The sequence below is a fragment of the Dermacentor variabilis genome, chromosome 5 (assembly GCF_050947875.1).
Source record: "Dermacentor variabilis isolate Ectoservices chromosome 5, ASM5094787v1, whole genome shotgun sequence".
Classification (NCBI taxonomy): Eukaryota; Metazoa; Arthropoda; class Arachnida; order Ixodida; family Ixodidae; genus Dermacentor; species Dermacentor variabilis.
The window spans coordinates 51,377,594-51,396,403 of NC_134572.1; positions in this window are offsets into that span (position 1 = coordinate 51,377,594).

An 18,810-nucleotide genomic window follows, 5' to 3' on the forward strand; every position below is an offset into this window, starting at 1 on the left:
TAAATTTGCACAACGTGCTTAAACTTTGCCTTAGGTTCCTACAGTGCATCGAACACAATGAAAGCGCTGTGCGCCTTTTTCCCGTGCACCGGCATCAAGGCACTGCAGCGAAGCCCAGGCCCACCCATTGCTTTATGCGGACGTAACGATATCAGAGGAAGCGAAATAAACTTAAGAATGTTTGTATATGTCGAGAAGAAGGCACGCAATAGTATTTTAGTGGATACCGTGGCCTCGGAAAATTCCAGGCACCACAGCAGCCGATGCAGCTGCACGACAAGCAGATTGACGAATCTCGGGTAATGAACTGCTATGCATCACGAAATATACTCACCTACGGGTCAGAAACCTGGAGGCTTACGAAAAGGGTTCTACTTAAATTGAGGACGACGCAAAGAGCTATGGAAAGAAGAATGATGGGTGTAACAGCGGCGCACTTTACATTTCATAACACTTAAAATATCATGATGGGCTGCTTTTCAATGTTATTATATTGCAATATGATAAGAGAGAAGCTTCGACCACGAGGCAAGCCGTGCTGTTTTTCGCTTTTGTTAGAAACCAGGTTTCCTGAGGTTTGAGCTAACCCCCTTACTGATTTTTTGCTGGCAAACGCAGCATAAGTTCATTTGTAAACTCGAACAGTGATTGCGAAAGTAATTACGCCTGAAAACACGCGCGATACGCTGTAATGAGTGAGTAGCGCTGTTGTTGTGAATTAAGCGCGCTGCTTAATGGTTTTACAATCAAGTCGCGTCATGCGTCATTAACGACTTCGAAACACGGAAGAAGCAATGAATGCTTCGCTCCCATCAGATATAAACGTTGAGCTGTCACTGTAAACGAGTCGACAGAGTTTCCACACCAATCTCACTCGTCTGAATAAATCAGATTTACGTTGCACGCAAACTAAGGTTTTATAAAAAATTACACACAGCTAAACAAAATAACATCCGTGGAAATAACCACTGACGCATTTGGGGCAAGAGATAATTTATTTACGCAGTGCAACAGTTTTGTTCCTTAAAGGACGATCTCATTCATTCACACAAACACAAATTCCCTATATTAATTCGTAAATCCCAACTGCTTAACGGTAAACTACATATACAAAGACAATAAACTTCTGCTAAATTGCGATTTTCTGGTTTGATTTTATCCATGTTGTGCAAATAAATCTATGTTTAAAATGCCATAAAATCGCAGCGCTTGGAATCGTGATCCGCAAGGTGAACAGTGGATTTAGGAAAGATTGAAAGCTTAGTGCGTACGGCTTCCTTTCCATTTTCGTGCTTCATTCCCATGAATGAAAGTTTTTCCCTTCGATCTTTGAAAACGTAGGCTCACTTGATTTCTACAGTCAAGAAGTCCTAAAAGTGCGGCGAATTTTAGTCCGGAAAGCAGCGAGATACAAAGCACTCACTGGCATGCGAAGAGACAAGAGCGCGGCAAGAGCTGCCTTGCCTTGCATGATAGCACTGTAGTGCACATCACATTTTAAAGACTGCGGTCACATGCCCTCTATTCGCTCGCGCAATACGGAACGCCACATTCGGTCGCTAGGCGCAACCACGAAGCACAAGTAAACCATGCAACTGGCACAACTTCGGCACCGAGATGAGCGAAGGGGTACCTGAGCTCAAACGCTGCGACAGAAGTTTCCTGCACAAAACGCCATTCGCCAAGGCACGTTCGGAGGTCGTTGTTCGAAACGTACGTTCCGTTCGCGTTCAGTTTCGCCTCACGCGATTGGCCTAGGCTGCGCCGAGTCGCCAGCCTCCGGACGCTGCATTCGCACGGAACTATCTATGCGCACTTCGTCGGTGCTGAGAGCCGCTTGGATTGCGTCGTCTGGCACGTACCAGAGTAACTAGCAGACGCATTCTGTGTCTGCCCAGCACACACGCTGACACGACATACTTTAGCCTCTTCTCTGGCAACGATAAACGGTAGTGTTCTCAGAGGTCCTTATTTTGAATCCTCGGTCTCACCCGTGCTGTGCTACAACAATAGCATGCAGTGCAATGATGAAATTTGTGCGCGACATAGGACTGCACTCAAGACCGTTAAGCAAGCTGTTACGTTAACAGCCAGCATTCATCGCGTAATTATTCTTGTCGTTATCACCCTGCATCTCTCTTTCGTTATACTCCTTGTTGCGTACTCCATAGTAGCGTATCGTACTGCTGCCGAGAAGTAGCGGCGCCTGTCTATCGAAGCTCGACCGACGTTACTTATTGGGTAGCGTGGCGTTGTCGGCGGGCTGCAGGCATCCGGTAGGTCGACCATGGCGACAAAGCAAGGGTGAGACGAATTCTAGTGCGAAACTTGCACGGTTTATTCAAAGGTAGATGGAATAAAATGAGAAGAGCATGAAGTGATCAAAAGTACATTTTGGAGCACCTTAAATAGGCTCTCTACAATCGTGGGAGGGATCTTGCTTCCGTCGACGTCACGTGACCGGCACAGAAAGAGGGCCCCTCCTCCTCCGGTTATACCGAGCATGCTGCAAGGAGGAGGTCGTCCCGCCTCCTGGAATTGTTGACACCTCTCTGTCTCTTCTGCGCGTTGCGTGTTCGTGGAGGTTCTCCTGTAGTTTGTTCGAGGAAAGGGTCTCTCTAAACTCGCGCGCACGCACGCACGCACGCACGCACGCACGCACGCACGCACGCACGCACGCACGCACGCACGCACGCACGCACGCACGCACGCACGCACGCACGCACACACACACACACACACACACACACACACACACACACACACACACACACACACACACACACACACACACACACACACACACACACACACACACACACACACACACACACACACACACACACACACACACACACACACACACAGACACGCACGCACTGCGGGGATTCTGCCAGACCGGCAGACATTCTAAATGGTCATGGCGAATTAGGAAGTAACGCTTCATTTCGACGAGGACTGTTGGAAGAAGGTCGGGTGAGAGAAAGTTCTTTCTGCACGTGGTGCGCGACGCCAACCATCGCAGGAGAAGTCACGCCTAATTTCAACGAGGATGGTCGGATGAAATTCCTTTCTGCACGTGGTGCCAGACGCCAACCCTAACACCGTCCACCATTCATTCCACGGCGCTCAGAAGGTGGGGCCGTCCTGTTGCATTTCCGTACGTAAAATTTTATCTTTCTTGCTGTTTGCAATTCCATCATTCTTTCTGCTTCATGGGCGCTGATTACCTTCCGGCCTTGACGTAATATACGTAAAGGCAACGTAAAAGCAACGCGACGAAAAACGAACAAAGAAACGTCCGCGTGGTCGTGAGCGGTAATTAGCTTTACTGCGAATATCAGCGTCGATTAGGCCGTGACCGTAATAAATCGGAGCGTTTCCTGCTCTTGAGGGCTTCGCCCTTGTTGTTTTTTTTTCTTATGTGATTTCTATTTTTCTGCAGGCGTCACGACACCGGCGAGCCAATTACAATCAAGCCTTGTCAGTGACTCAGCTGTTTGTTGCGCGAAGTCACAATTATTTATCTTGAGTAATGGAGTTATTTTTTTCTTTCTCTTGTACCGACTATTTTTTTTCTCTGGCCTTTTCTTTACGCATGAAAGACAGGAAAAAGCCTTCTGAATATGTCCATGGATGTTGCAAAGCCGACAACAAGACATATCCAATTATGCCGAGATTACCGTTGCCTCGACAGGATATCGTGTTCCTTTATGTAACGACTCCTCATTATAACGGGCACGAAGGCAATCGTTGCGTCAGGTTTCTCTATAGCTTCTTGCATATAGCTCATGTGTTGTAATTCGTTGGTCAGTAGTGTGTTTATTTATTCACTATTTTCTGCCACTCTTATGTCGTTATCTTGTGATTTTAATACTCACTTTTCATATTAAAGTGAAAGATGTTTTGAGAAATTGGTTTCTCAGATGAAGTGAGCAGAAAATTAAAAAAAAGGCTTCCATTTTCAACGCCCCTTCACCATAGCTGAGATCTGCATACAATACATATGAAAAAAATATGATTACTAAGAAATGAAGTGTAACTAGTCAAACTGACTTTTCTGGTGAAACTTCGCGGGCCATTTGCTGGCAGCAGAGCATTTGACCCACACGGTGGATATGCCTGCCGTTTCAAATAAGAGTGGCTCACATACATTTCGATGTGTATCTTCAAACACCTCGCCACTTTAGAAACACCCGCACTGGTCGCTTAGTGGCTATGGTGTTGCGCTGCTTGCTATAAACACGAGGTCGCGGGATCGAATCCCGGCCACGACGTCCGCCACTACGACGTGCCTCATAATCATAAAGCGGTTTTGGCTCGTAAAACCCCATAATTTAAATTAATTTCGAAACGTGGCCTCAAGGGGCAATGAAGTTGCTGTGTAATAACTTTATGGTTAGAAGCGCGATATAAAGCAGAATGGCTGGATTGTGCAGTCAGTCTGCCTCAACCCGTTTGGTTTATAATTTGATCTGTCCCCGACGGTTTATGCATTATGCATGTAACAGCTGAAACTTAATTTGTGGCTACAGGATATCGGCCATCCTTTCTACCTGCGTCAACCCATACTTTGCTCTGGGGAGGGTGTATGGAGAGCACGTGTCACCATCGTCTGCCTGAAGCAAAGTAACGTATTCGCACAACGTTGTTTCAATATACACGTGCATCTGATGGATGCACGGCTACACGAAAACCCGAACTATTTAGAAATCTCCGTGAAAGGGTGTCAAACAGTTTGCGGTAGGGCGGCGGCAACGCGCTATCAAAATTTATTTTCGAAGAGGAGAGATGCTTAGTATATTGCAGTTTCTGGGAGAAATTATAAATGAAAACATTTGCCGTTGGTTAGTCTTTTTCTTTTGCCATTGACTATATAACAATAGATCACCAAATAGAGTAGGCACGAATGTTGCAGAAGTTTTCAAGACGACGACCCATGCGCTTGGTTTACGGTTCGCTTCACTTCTGATATCTAATGTCGCCTTCCCACGAATGAATTGTTCTCTTTCTGAACTGTAATATGCTTGGTATCAATCAATCAATCAATCAATCAATCAATCAATCAATCAATCAATCAATCAATCAATCAATCAATCAATCAATCAATCAATCAATCAATCAATCAATCAATCAATCAATCAATCAATCAATCAATCAATCAATCAATCAATCAATCAATCAATCAATGTGTTTTATTTCCAACACTTTCGGTGGGGGAAACTCAGGCGAAAACGAAGCTGCTCAAGGGAGCCTCATGGTGCCTGAGCACCCGTAAGTACAGCAGTAAAATAAAACATTTCACAGTTGTCTATTTCTTAGAAGAAAGGAAAAACAAACAGTAAATTTATGCGTTGAAGATAGAGAGAGAAAACAAACATGTACAAACATAATATGGGCACTGTTTCGAGCACAAACTCGCAAGTGAACATGTCAGTACAAGGAAAACGATATCTACGGTGTAAAAAATAATTAATTATAAGATATGACTCTTCTTTACGAGCCCTTTAGACTCTCGTCCTTATGCTATACTGCGCTTTTGCAGTGTGCTTTCGATATCGCTGGGCTGAAGCTCCCGTATAGTATTGAAGTACTAAGTTTGGTGCAAATAACAGAGAAATGATTAGAACATATAGATTCATAATCTTACAGTTGTGCGTTACTGGGGCATTTTGTTTAAATCTTTGCCGTGTATTTATGATGTACCTAATACGTACAGTGCCCATAGCGTAAGCGATGAATTAAAGTCCGGACTACTACTTCAAGTGGAGAGCATAAACAGGTATCACGTTTTTTTCGTAATTTTTTGCATTGGTGCACAATGCGATACGTCTTTTCCTTCGTCACAGGTGAGTACCTCACTTCAGAAGCGTCAAGGGCCAGGAGCTGTCGGTGCCAATTGAAGAGAGAGCCAGCGAGAAACATTCTTCAGTGGAACACTAGACGTGTTTGCTTGGCCCACTAGACTAGCATGCTACTGCCGATGACGAAGGTAACGTACTGAATGACACATTCGCAGATGGTGAACACAGAAATACACAATCACGCACAGTAACAAGTAACTATAGCTACTTGTCATTGTGCGTGATTGTGCATATTTGTCCGGGCTAGTGTCTCCTGAGAAAACTGAGAACGCCTTCGTCACACGTGAAGCACTATATAACGCTGGTCCAAGGTCCAAGCAAGCAAACGGTGGTACCCCAGCGGGCTACCGCGTATGTTCAAGACAGATTTTAGTGCAGCCCATAATGCCGTATAGGGCTGGCAACAGTGTATATTATAGTCAAGCGGTTAATGCTTCATGAATATTAACATATCCAGTATATCATTAAAGCTTTTATCTCGCTCGCTCTGTCTTCATGAGTACTCCTGCGTATATTTGACTGTAGAGAATAATCAGTTACCTTCAACATTTATTTTTTTTCCGGACTCACAAATTGAGAAGTCGAGCTTGTGTGCAACTATTCATGTTCGGTGGCGCGCGCTATTGCGGGAGTTTCGAAAATCCTGAAATTTTGAAAGGACTTTCGGAGGCACAGAAAATTTAAAAAAGTAAAGAAATGCAATACGCCTAAAGCAAAATTCCTAGCGTTCCCATAGGCCTGGCTGCACCTGTTTCTCAGCTTGAGGTAATGAGCGGCGCTTACGCGCAGCCGCGTAATGCATTATTCAAAAGGCATTAGCCATTGTTTGACAGAATAGAAAGTAAACAAAAGGTTCCGAGGAAATGTGTTACCTGAAAGCATGTGTTAATTGCCATTGATGAAGAAACTTAATTGCATCGTTAATCAGCCTTCGTAGCCAGCATGCTCGCGAAACATCTGCCCCTCAAAACGAGCCAGAATTATCTGAAACCTCCAACGAGCGTTAGCGAAGGTCTTTTCCACACTCCCCAGATTATGAGATATCTATCTCGTTTTATTTAAATTTTATTTGCAATAAAGATAATTAATGGTTTGGTATAAACCTTTCGGGGCGGCAAGCTAAGGTTTTTCTTTCATGAAATAAACGAGAAGATCGCGTTTAGCTTCGAAAGGCACGCTTTGCATGAGCAGTTTACGGCAGATTACTTCTCCGTAATAACCCTAGCGGTTAATGCCTTCCTTCTTATACGAGAGCCCGGAAACAAAAGCTGCAGTCTTTAATCTTTTCAGATTTTCTTCCATTAGTGCTTCTCACGTTAGCCACTTAGTCTACTTGTATTTCTAGAATACTTATATATGCTAACGAGTAAACGGTATTGTTAATCCACTGGAAGAAAGAGAAAATGCATGGGTACACGCAAGATAAGGCAGCGTTATAAGAGTAAATTGTGTGGTGTGCCTAATCAAAACAAGGAACCATCGTGCTTGCTTATGTTTTTCTTAGGTTGTCATGTGCATCGAGTTCATAACTTTTCGAACCTATTCCGGCCCATGTTTATGCAACAGTGTCGCAGGCAACCTTTGAGTTACTCCCGTTGTTGTATATAACATGTTTCTCTTCACTCTAAACAGAAAAGAAAAAAGAAAAAGGAAAGTTGATGACTGGCGAGTAGATGTCAAAAATATTGTTCGGCACTCTGGGAATCCGCTGCCGATACTCTGGGTTCGGCTGGATAACCGAAGCAAGAAGGCGTAGCCCATAGGGTGCGAAAAAATTGAAATGATAAAAATTTCCAAACTACTCCAATCTGCTGATTCGTTTCCAGGTGCATTTGTAACAGCGGCTTAATTCAGGCTTCGAGAGATGGGACCTCTACTTGCTTAGAAACAAGCTACAGAGCAATAACACGTCGCACTTCCACGTAATCACAAGTAAAAGGAGTTCGCTGCTGTACGCATTTTAATTTTTGAGCTCTAAACACTACGTCAGTGGCTCTTTCCATCCATGGCTTGTTTTAGCAGTTACGCATGCTGCCACATAATAGTGATTCTAAGCTTGCAAATACTAAGCTATCGCAAAGCGTTGGTGGCGATTTGGAGAAAATCGCTCGACATTGCATTGAAGTGTGAGTTCATCGGTACAGCAAACAAAGTATTTCTTAAATTGCCTTCAGTTTATTTTTGTTACGCTAAAGGCCATAATATGAAGGACCGAACAGCACAAAAGGCGAAATGGGATGAACTGTAGATGAGAGACATCCGAGAGTCTACGCTTCCTCCCGTATTTCACGTGTCTCGATCCCCCGTCAACATTCCCCATCCAGCCCAGTTCATCTCACTCCTATTTTCAGAATAAAATTACAGGGGTGGAGAGAAAAGCAAGTCTCCTCACAGCGCCAGCTATGCGCGATCGCATAACGCCTGCTTTGCCTTTAACAAAGTTTCGTCATTTCCAAGCGGGAGCGATTGGCGACGTCTTGTCCTCATGAGGCTTAATTTAGTGCTCGTCTCTTCTTTGTGGGTTGTCCTGGGTGTTCGCGCTGAATTTTTTTGCCTTTAACATACCATGTACCAACTAGCCCCAACCGAAGATTCATTGTCATCCCCCTATGTTCTCCCATCATACAGTGTGCCGAGTTTACCGCGCGGATCGCGGTAACGCTGCTGCATGTAGGTTGTGTGCACAGCACTTGACCACATGGCTACCGTACTCACCATGATTCCTCGAGACGCTGTGTCCGCAGGATTGAACGGGTAGATCGAACTTCGCTTTCTACTTTGCTCTTTTCGGTTTCTGACGGTTATTACTGACAGCCTTCCTCTAGACTGTTTATTCATATGATTGGTCACGGGGCGGTTCTGCCTTCGTGCGTGTCGATCGAGGCTCGCGGAGGCGGGAATGTTTACGCCACTCCTCTGAAAGCATCAAGTCCCAGACTGACAGAACCGAAACAATGTGGGCAACCTGCCACGAACCAAATTTCGCGCTGTGACCCAGAATACCGCACGCGTAGAGTTTCCTACTGAAATTACTAGAGACCTCTGGCGCTGCGATCGTTCCACTAGCATGGCTTGGAATCATGGTTAGTGTACGGATTTGTGCGATCTTCGTGCTTCCAGCTTCATAAATCCTTGTGGATTCGTTTACTGTGCTTTATCCGCATTTATGGGCTTAAATTTTGAAGCAATGCCATTTTTCCCAATTCAGTTAAGGTTACAAGACTCCTCGTGCATGCATAATCATTGAGAAGTGCGGCATTTATAACGAAATTTTTTCTTCAGTATTGCCAGTTTGCAAAGTCACAAAGTCCGTTTGAAGCCAGGAGGACGAAGTTTGGGCAAATCCATCTACTAAACATCGCTATAGTGCGCACTGAAATTTCGTGTCTGCCCCTTTCGTGTACACCATCAGCAGAGTGTCCTCTAATAATTTTCGTAGGAAACTCCATGGCTGAAAGGGGTGGTACGACAACGCAAACGTGGTTTGGCTCTCGGTCTCAACTTCCACGGCGCAACCTCGCGTTTTACTGAGTGGTCGCTTCTTTTGCTTCTGTTTTATGTCCATATTTAATTACGTGCGTGTAACAGAGCTTGGCATCATGTGTGCTGCCATGACTACTACTTCTCGCATCGTCAAACGGTACACCTATCAAACATAAACTGACTCGAACAAACAAATGCGCCACCACGGATAAGATGCCTCAGCAGGTCATCGCAGTGCCAGCGTCGATAGAGTCTAGATAACGAGGGCGGGATAATCTTCCACGGAGAAGCGGAGGCCAGGACATGCGCCCTGTCAGTGGGGCCAATAGGCGTAGCTTTCTACGAGGCAGGAACAACAGGGTGCTTTTTTTTTCCCGAACAATTCTTAAAGACTGACTGTTCCTTCTCTCAACAGCATTCGGATGAAGCGAAAACAGGGGTGAAAAGAAAAAATGTTCCTCACACTCTTTGCGAAAATCAAGACTGGAATTGCGTCGGCAATATAAGGACAAAAAAGTCTGCAAGTTTATGCGACTTTGCCGAATCACAGCTCAATTTGCAAAGCTGTTTCTTTGGAGGTACTGCAATAAATTTCAGTTACCTTTATTTAGACCGCAGAACTTAATATCTTGCCCGCATACTTCAACTGCTTTCGAGGACTTGCTTAAGAAGTTTTTAGGGAAGACTGTACTTTACCACACAATTCTAACGTTACTTAGCGGCTGTGGTATTGCGCTGATAAGCATGAGGTCGCGGAATGAAATCTCGGCCACGGCGGCCGCGTTTCGATGCGAGCGAAATGCAAAAACGTCCGTGTCCCGTGCATTGGGGTTACCTTAAATATCCCCAAGTGGTCAAAATTAAACCGGAGTCACCCCACTACGGCCCTCGCCTAGGAATCAAATCGTTGTTTTGGCACGTGAAACCCGAGAATTCAATTCAATTCGGAATTACGTACATTCAGTTTACTGAAGTATACCAGTCTTTAAGTTGTTTGAAGGCAACACAGACAAGTTTTATTGAGGTGCAAGTTTTGCTTCTATGCCTGTGGAAACAGGAATGGTAGATGACGCTTTTCATTCAATCCTCTTTTCACTTGCTAATCCCCAAGAACCGGCGTTACTTCGAACTCTAAAAAAAAAAGGAAAGAGGAAAAAGGATGAATAATATTTGTAACGTCGTTTCACTGCAGTGCACAAGAAGAAATTGTAGGTTAAGCAAAATGTTCGCCGACAAACTGCAGCAGCAGGCGGCTCCCAGTTGGCGGCTGTTGACTGCGGGCGCCGAGTGAACTTTTATTCCTTGGAGAAGCGAAGCCGACCACCTTCCTCCGAAGACAGCCCCGCGACCCAGAGCGTGTTCCATTGAAGGTGGGCGCAAAATCGTTGCGGAAGTTGGAGCGCATCCCGAGTTCCTGGATCGTTGACAAATTCAGCGACATCTGGCGCCGACAAAGATCGCGATATTCTTGAAAAGAAAAGGGACTAGGAAAAGCAAAAAATATTTTATAAGCCCCCAGCTGAAATTTTTGAAGCTGCTTCGCGTGAGGAAACTGGCTTGCAGGAGCGTCGTTTCCAATTTTGGACCGCATTCCCATTGAGAAAAGTAAACTGGCACACTACAGCTTGTATATATAGACAAGTATGTCCAATGCTGTAGTGGGGCTTCTGATGTTTGCCTGAGTGATGTGATGCTACGAAGAAAGAAAACAATATATATATATATATACTGGATACTTCACTGCTATTATATTTACTAATGTACACTTGTCGGAATCAGCTCTGTATAAATGATGTGGCTATTTATTACGCGAAAGACTTACGAATGTTTTTCCTACATTGAGCCCGAGTCGTAAAAAATCCGCACCAGTTGGACGGCATAAAAGTAATACAAAAAAAAAACTAGATTCTGGCCAGTGTTTCGAACTTAAGGATGGCAAGAGTTAAGCGAGGGTTTCTTATACTTTTTTGATGTTCTTATATATCGGGTGTTGGAAAACGAATGTTTAGCCTACTGGAAGACTGCACAAGAAGTCAAACACGTGCACCTAAATTAACATATGTAGCGCAGCAAACTATAGCTGTTGCCACAGTGATTAATCGTGACGGCGTTTACTCTATTTTTTTTTTGTGTGTAGTGATTATACGGTCACCGCAGCCACCGTGATGAACACGGTACAACGGCGCATGCGCGACTTGCGTGACGAATCTTGTAGGTCACGTGTTACGTTGAATATTGGAGGTTCGTCGTAGTACGATGATAAAAGGAAGCGGTGATCGCCTCGGAAGTGGCAGCAAGTAATGTTCACTTTGGTACAAGTGCGTGCGCTCCCCGCTGCTGGCGCTGTTCCTCACGCCAGCGTTGTGATCGCGATTAGACACTGCATACACCTGCGTTATTCATCACGTGGTACCACGCATGTTTACTTAATAAGCGAATGTTGACCCCAATTTAACCTGCCAATAAAACTGCGAGCCTTATTTCGTGTAACTTTCCAGCTTGCGTTCGCTGCGTTTTGCGAGTGGGCCTTTGGCTGCGTGATGCTGCCAAGACGCATTCAACATTCACCGCGTCGTACCTTGCTCTCACTCATCGTTTCCTTCGTATTTTCCTTTAATCCAGTGAATAGTGGTTTTAACCACATGCTTTTCTTAGAACACGCACACGGGCGCGACGCCTCGGCCTATATCTTCGACTCCATCCAAAGTCTAGACTATCCCGAACGGACACAACAACCCTTCGCCGACGGTGACTTGCCGTAGCATTCACAAAATATTTCGCTTTCCTCATTGGAATGGCCGACAGTGCCGATTGTGACGAGTTACGGCAGTGAAAAAACTGTCGAACATGTTTTATGAAGCTGTCGCACCTGCGAAGGCTTACTCCAACTGACGCCAGACGAGGCAGGTCAAAACTGATCACTGCGCAACACAATGCGCAGCTATCGCGTCAGTGCTTCGCAATATGGGCAGAACTGTATTTACTTTTTCACGCTTTTGCTTTCTTTCTCCGCTGTTCTTTCTGCCTTTCTTTGTTTTCTTTCTTTCTGCCTTTCTGCACTTACTCTTCGCCCAGCGAAAGGTAGCAGACCAGAAGCCTTTCTTCCAGTTAACTTCCCTTCCTTTCCCATTTCATTTCTCTCTCCCTTTTCTTCTTAACATTCTTGCCTTCTATATTTTTTTGCTCGTTCTCGTGCTGTCGCTTAGGAGGAAAGTGTAAGTTCTTTTTGAAGTATTTTTTGTTGTACTTGATTTTATTTCTGTTGTATTTTATTGTTGTCGTCACCTTCCTTCTCGTGTCGTTGGGAGCATGCAGGGAATCGATAGGTCCTTCTTTGAAGCTATATTGCTGGGAGAGACATGCACTTCGCTGTGCCCGTACCCGCAGTCCGAGAAAAATACACGCCGCGTACAATAATGGGACCAGCGCGTCGAACAGCCACGCACGTCGTGAAGGGAGTGCGCGGACGCGGGAATGCCACCTGCTTGTCAGTTCAAGCACGCACTATTCTCTTTATTGAAAGTTCAAGCTGTATTGTAACAGTGCCCATAGCATTCGCGTACGCGGATAGCATGCATCCAAACTGAAATTTGCCGTGAACCAAACATGCAAATGGCGTTGAGGAAGCTTTTTTTTTTTCTAGTTCAACTGATCGTTTTGTGTCAAAATATTGGATCTGATGCTGTCAGCAGTGCATGATGCACGTGCTAAGGGATTCTGAATAATATGTCAACAGACGGTTTATGCTTTGCTCTATAGCATGCACAGTAGGGAGTGTGTTGAATTGCGAGTGCCCCCGTTTCAACCAGCTGAGAGCAGCCGCTCTTCTTCACGCTAGACCAGCTGGACATTCACAGAAACCAAAATTTTTGTTGTACACTAGCTTAGACGAACGTCGTCTGCGCGAGCAGCTACGAAGGCGCTGCTGCGTTGCTTAAGAGAGACCAGATCGTGCCATAAATGGTGATCGTGCCACACTTTTCTCTGTGTGACGTTATGCGTGTATTTGTCTTACATTGTGAGTGCACTGCTGCAGTTTTTAAGTTCTGCAAACCTGCACAAGCGGCTGTCACCTGAATTGATGCTCGCATTGCCACAAGTGCTACTGTGCTGTGGTAGTCTGCGGTGATAGTGACCGGCTGTAAAGGTGTGTCCATGCTCTCTCTCTCTCTCTATCTCTCTCTCTCTATCTATCTATCTATCTATCTATCTATCTATCTATCTATCTATCTATCTATCTATCTATCTATCTATCTATCTATCTATCTATCTATCTATCTATCTATCTATCTATATATATATATATATATATATATATATATATATATATATATATAATCTTGAAGACGGACTGGATTCCAAGAGAAGAGAGAGAGTAATATAGGAAGGCAGGGATGTTAACCAGTCAATAGTCTGGTTGGCTACCCTATACGCTGAGGGAAGGGATAAAGGGAAGCGAGAGAAGGGAGAGAGAAGGTGTAGATACGTGTACGGACAGCACTTGAGTTAAAGACGCTCGCGCAAACCAGAAGTTCTGAGAAAGCATAAAAGTGCCTTCACTGCTTTCTGAGCCGATGATCGGTCGGGACGGTGCTCTATAAACGTCTATTCACTCAGAGGACGATCATCTAATTTCCTCAATGTGTTGGACAAAAATTGTCTTGGTGCTTGAAATTTAGGACAATGGCACAATAAGTGTTCTCCTCGCATCCGCAAACATCACATGCAGGACTATCAGCCATTCCAATTAGTGCTGAGTAGGCATTCGTGAAAGCAACTCCAAGCCATAACCGAGACAGAAGAGGCGCTTCACGTCGGTGTAGACCGGCTGGAGGTCTGAGTTGAAGTGACGGGTTTAGTCTGTGCAGTCTTGTGCGCCTTGTATGTGCGGTGTTCCACTCTGCTAAGGAGATCGTGCGTGCTAAAATGCCACGTTGCCTCGTGGCGTCGGTCCTTGAAAGAGGAATGGGGACGCAGCGGTCTTCTTGGTTTGATGTCCGAGCTGCCTTATCGGCGTCATCATTTCCTATGATACCGCAATGACCTGGTATCCACTGGAAATAGATATCATGGCCTTTTTCTCTTAAGTGATGGACAAGTTCCGCGATTTCGAACGTGGGCTAATCGTGAGCTGCGTGCCGGAGAAATGACTGCACACATTGCAAGGCCGGCCTTGAATCGCAGAAGACTGCCCATTTTCTAGGACTTTCAGCCTTTATCACAAGAAGCGCGTCGCGGAGAGACGCAAGCTCTGCAGCTGTAGACGTATTCCAAGAGAAGGGAAGCGTAGCAGGGGGCGGCAGAAAGTTAGGTGGGTGGGTGAGATTAAGAAGTTTGCAGGGACAACATGGCCACAATTCGCACATGACCGGGGTAGTTGGAGAAGTATGGGAGAGGGCTCCGCCCTGCAGCGGGCGTAGCCAGGCTGCTGCTGCTGATGATGATGTATCCTGATCTTCTTACCCCCCATCTCTGTTCTCCAGTGTATGGTAGCAAATCGCATTTCCCCTGCTGCTTAACCTCCCCATAGTTCCATTTTCCTTTGTCTATCTCTATGTTACAGATGCTGCTCAACGGAAAATCAAGTCAAACAAAAAGATTTCAGCTCGGTGGGAATGGTGCTATCTGTTCCGAGTGACGGTCCTATAAACGCCGCCGTACGTATAAATTCCAATAGACAATTAAGCCACGCCACTGAGTCGAAGCTTCGTTTCTTCTCCAAAGGACGCCCCAGCATGCTACGTCTCCACTGTGCGTCTGCGATACTGACGTGGCTCTGTAAATAGAAAAACACTGGGAAGATCCCGCAGGGTGACCGTGCTCCACAGGCGCAAACATTCGTGCAGAACATCGCATTCTCACTGCGCGAAAGGTCATACAGCGCAGACAAACACTGGTCACGTCGGAAGAAGTTGCGGTCGACAAACTGAGTAAGAAAAAAACTAAAGGAAAACCTATCTCGGACGTGGAAGTGTAGTTAGGGAGAAAAGAAAAGACAGAATGGCGTTATCAGAAAATCCCACGACAAGAACGAAAACTGCTATGTGACAAAGAGGAAAATCAACCGCCTTCTAGCGAATGCTATGGTTAGTCATGGTGAAGCAGAACTCATCACCAAAGCTGATATCGAGCGTCAGTGTGAGTGACAGGAACCAAGCGGAATTGCAAAGACTAGACGTGGGGCGAATGATTGCTGGCCGAGCGAGTGCCAAGTTCGCGAGAAAGAAAGCTTCTGGAGCACGTGCTGTCAACCCGAGTGCTTTTTTCTCCTCCGCGATCGCAAACAAGCGAGAAGGTTGCGCGACAGGGGGCCTGAGGCGACGAGGTAATCTTCCACGCAGAAGCGGAGGCCCGGACATGCTCCCTGTCGGTGAGCCCAAGAGGCGTAGCCTGCTTCGAGGCAGGGACAACAACGTTATGTTCTTTTCGGAACAATTCTGAAAGATTGGCTGTTCCTTATTCTCTCACCAGCATTCCGATAAAGTGATGGCAGTGCAGAAAAAAATGTTCCTCGCACTCTTCGCAAGGATGAAGACTCGTTGCGACGGCAATATAAGGACAAAAATTTCCGCAAGCTTATGCGACCTTGCCGAACCACGGCCCGATGTGCGACGGTGTTTTTTTTTTTGTGCAACTGCAATATAATTTCAGTTACTGTTAATTAGACCACACAGTTCAAAATCTTGCCTGCATACTACTCAACCGCTTTCCAGCACTTGCTTCAGACATGTTTAGCAAAGACCGTACTTCACTCACCCACTTCTAACGTAGCATGAACGTCAGTGATATCACCCGTCGCGGCAGCTTAGCGGCTATGGAGTTGCGTTGCCAAGCACGAGGTCGCGGGATCCAATCCCGGCCGCGGCAATCGAAAAGACACCCGTGTCCCCTGTTTTGGGAGCACATTAAAGAACCCCAGATGATCAGAATTAATCAGGAGTCCCCCCACTACGACGTGCCCCATAATCACATCGAGCTTTGTGCACGTAAAACCCCTGAATTTACCTTTGGCCAGAATTCTTTTTAACACCACTTATAATGTCACCCCACCCCCCTTTTCTGTTTCACCAGATTTCACCTCAGCGAACCGTATTTTTTTGTTGTGGTTTACTTGATTGGCTTTTGTTGCTTTCAGTTCTCTCTCTCTCTCTCCCTCTCTCTCTCTCTCTCTGTGGCTATTCCTTTCTCTCTAATCTCAAAAGCTGTTAAAGTTCTGCCATGACAACGGGCTAAATTATGCGACGTAATTGAACCACACATCACGAGCTTTGTCTAGGCATAACCCATAACCTGGTCCCTATTTCCACAAAACAGAAACAAGGAGACTAGTCCACCGAGGACACAGCGGGCGCTTTGTAAATCCATAAATGTGCAGGAACATTGAGTGTTCAGTAATCATTTACAACGAGCACAACTAAGCCACAAACGCTAAGATTCGGCCACGCATCACCCCTAATATTGTTTCTGTTTCCACCGATCGTATACTCTGTATCTTAGAACACTGGCAAACAGTTACTATGACTGCCATATGACGCCTTCTAGCCTTCCCAAAGAAAGTTTTTATTTCAATAGCAATTGTACGTGTGCTCGAGGTGCATTGACGTCGCCATCGTCGTGCAGTCCCGCTGACGGCTCGTGCGTGGTGGAGGGACGCGGTCTCCAGAGAGGCGGAGGGCGTTTGGCTGACACACACACACACACACACACACAAACGAAAAAAACAACAACAAAAATAACAGCAAAAATAACAGGCAGCTACGTAGACGCATCATAAACACTGTGCTCAATCCAGGAGCAGCGTTCTGCCTTCCACTGTTGGGATGGCCGTTGTGCGCATGCCCACTATACTCCCACTAGTGCTTCCTGTTGAGCTTCTGTGTATACGCACTGCTTTTAGCGGAACAGGCAGCAAATGTAAAGCTAACTTTTCTTGTTATTTGAATGGGCACCGACTAACGCATGACCTTTCCCCGTCGGTCTCATCTCATGAGCCATCGAAGTGCGACTGCTGCAGGGTCACTGGTGGCGTTCTTTATCAAGCCAGCGTCGTGAGAAGATAAGGCGGCTATTAAAAAGAAAATGAAGGTGAAAGTTTGCATTTTCTAAAAAAAGTTTTGAGCCGATACTCCCACCTGCGTACGATAGTGTGACGCCCAATATTTCAAAGAATGTGTCCTTTTTTATATTCCGGTCGTTGCGACACAGTACAATAGCGTATATCGTGAAACCTACGTTCGTACCTTGGCTCTTATAGAATGCGCCGTCAAAATCCATTACGTCACGTCTATATTATGTGCGCTCTTCAAGGCGCAGACGGACCACCCGCATTTTGTGTTTCAGTAAAATCTTGTTTATAGAGTGTCTTCTCATTGTAAAGGTGGCTCTTCAGGTGTTACAGAGGCATAATTTATTAATATAGGTAAAATTAACTTTCTCTATATTGTCAATTTAGGCGGCCTCGCTTTCCGACGGTCGAAAGAAGACAAAACGGGAAGCGGAACAGAACTAAGAACAGACCGGGAGGCTGCTGGGGTAGCTTACTGGCAAAGATTTCACACTATCGACTAGGACGAGCTGGCTTCTTAAGTAAAGGTGGCGTGGGACAGTAGCTGACAAAGTGCTTTTGTGTTTCCTGCCTCTTTCCATCTTCACTGCTTTTTGCAGGAACAAGAACGTTTCTGTCCATTGCATTGAGCTGGCCCGCCGATGACGCGGTCGATCCGCGCCTTGACACTAGGACAGATTAATCCTGTCAGCCCTGTTTCGATCGTCCTGTCAACTGCTACTGCGAAGTTTGACACATCACTGCCGCCAATACGCTGGTCATCCTTTGGGATGGTATCTTGTCTGCGCAAATCTGCTGCACGATTCTCTCGTCGTCTATATTTATTTTCTGAACGCTTTGTATGTATTGTAATCAGGTTTTAATGCAAGTGCTATAGCGTCGAACTGGTCGCGTCTAGCAATTGTCAGTACCTATTGGTTGGTGTCCCTTGTTTTGTGACATGAATGTACCCCCTGATCAAACGAGATTTCGTCAAATTATTGATTCCAAAGGAATAAGGGCAAAAGCCGGACGCGGAAGTGGTCTTTGTTCATATAAAGTGTGATTTATTAAGCGTTGTACCCAAAGTAGTATCTTTTTCTTGTTGTTGAAATGCAAGTATGTTTAAATAAGAGGTTTGGTCAATATAATGATGAAGGCTACTTACTTTCATATAATTGTAATAATAAGAAAAAAGAATTTGTGAGATAAGAAGATAAGAGAAATATGTTGCGCCAAGGTCACAACAACTGTAAGCGTGTCAAGTTTGGTAAAATGATAACGTCTATAACAGGCAAAACTGTATAGCGATTAAAAAATGGGTTGCTGGCTTCGTTAGCAATGACCTTAACTTAGACTCAGTAAACCACAAGTGAAAAATCTAATAATAAAAAAGACATTGTTCTAACGTACAGCTTT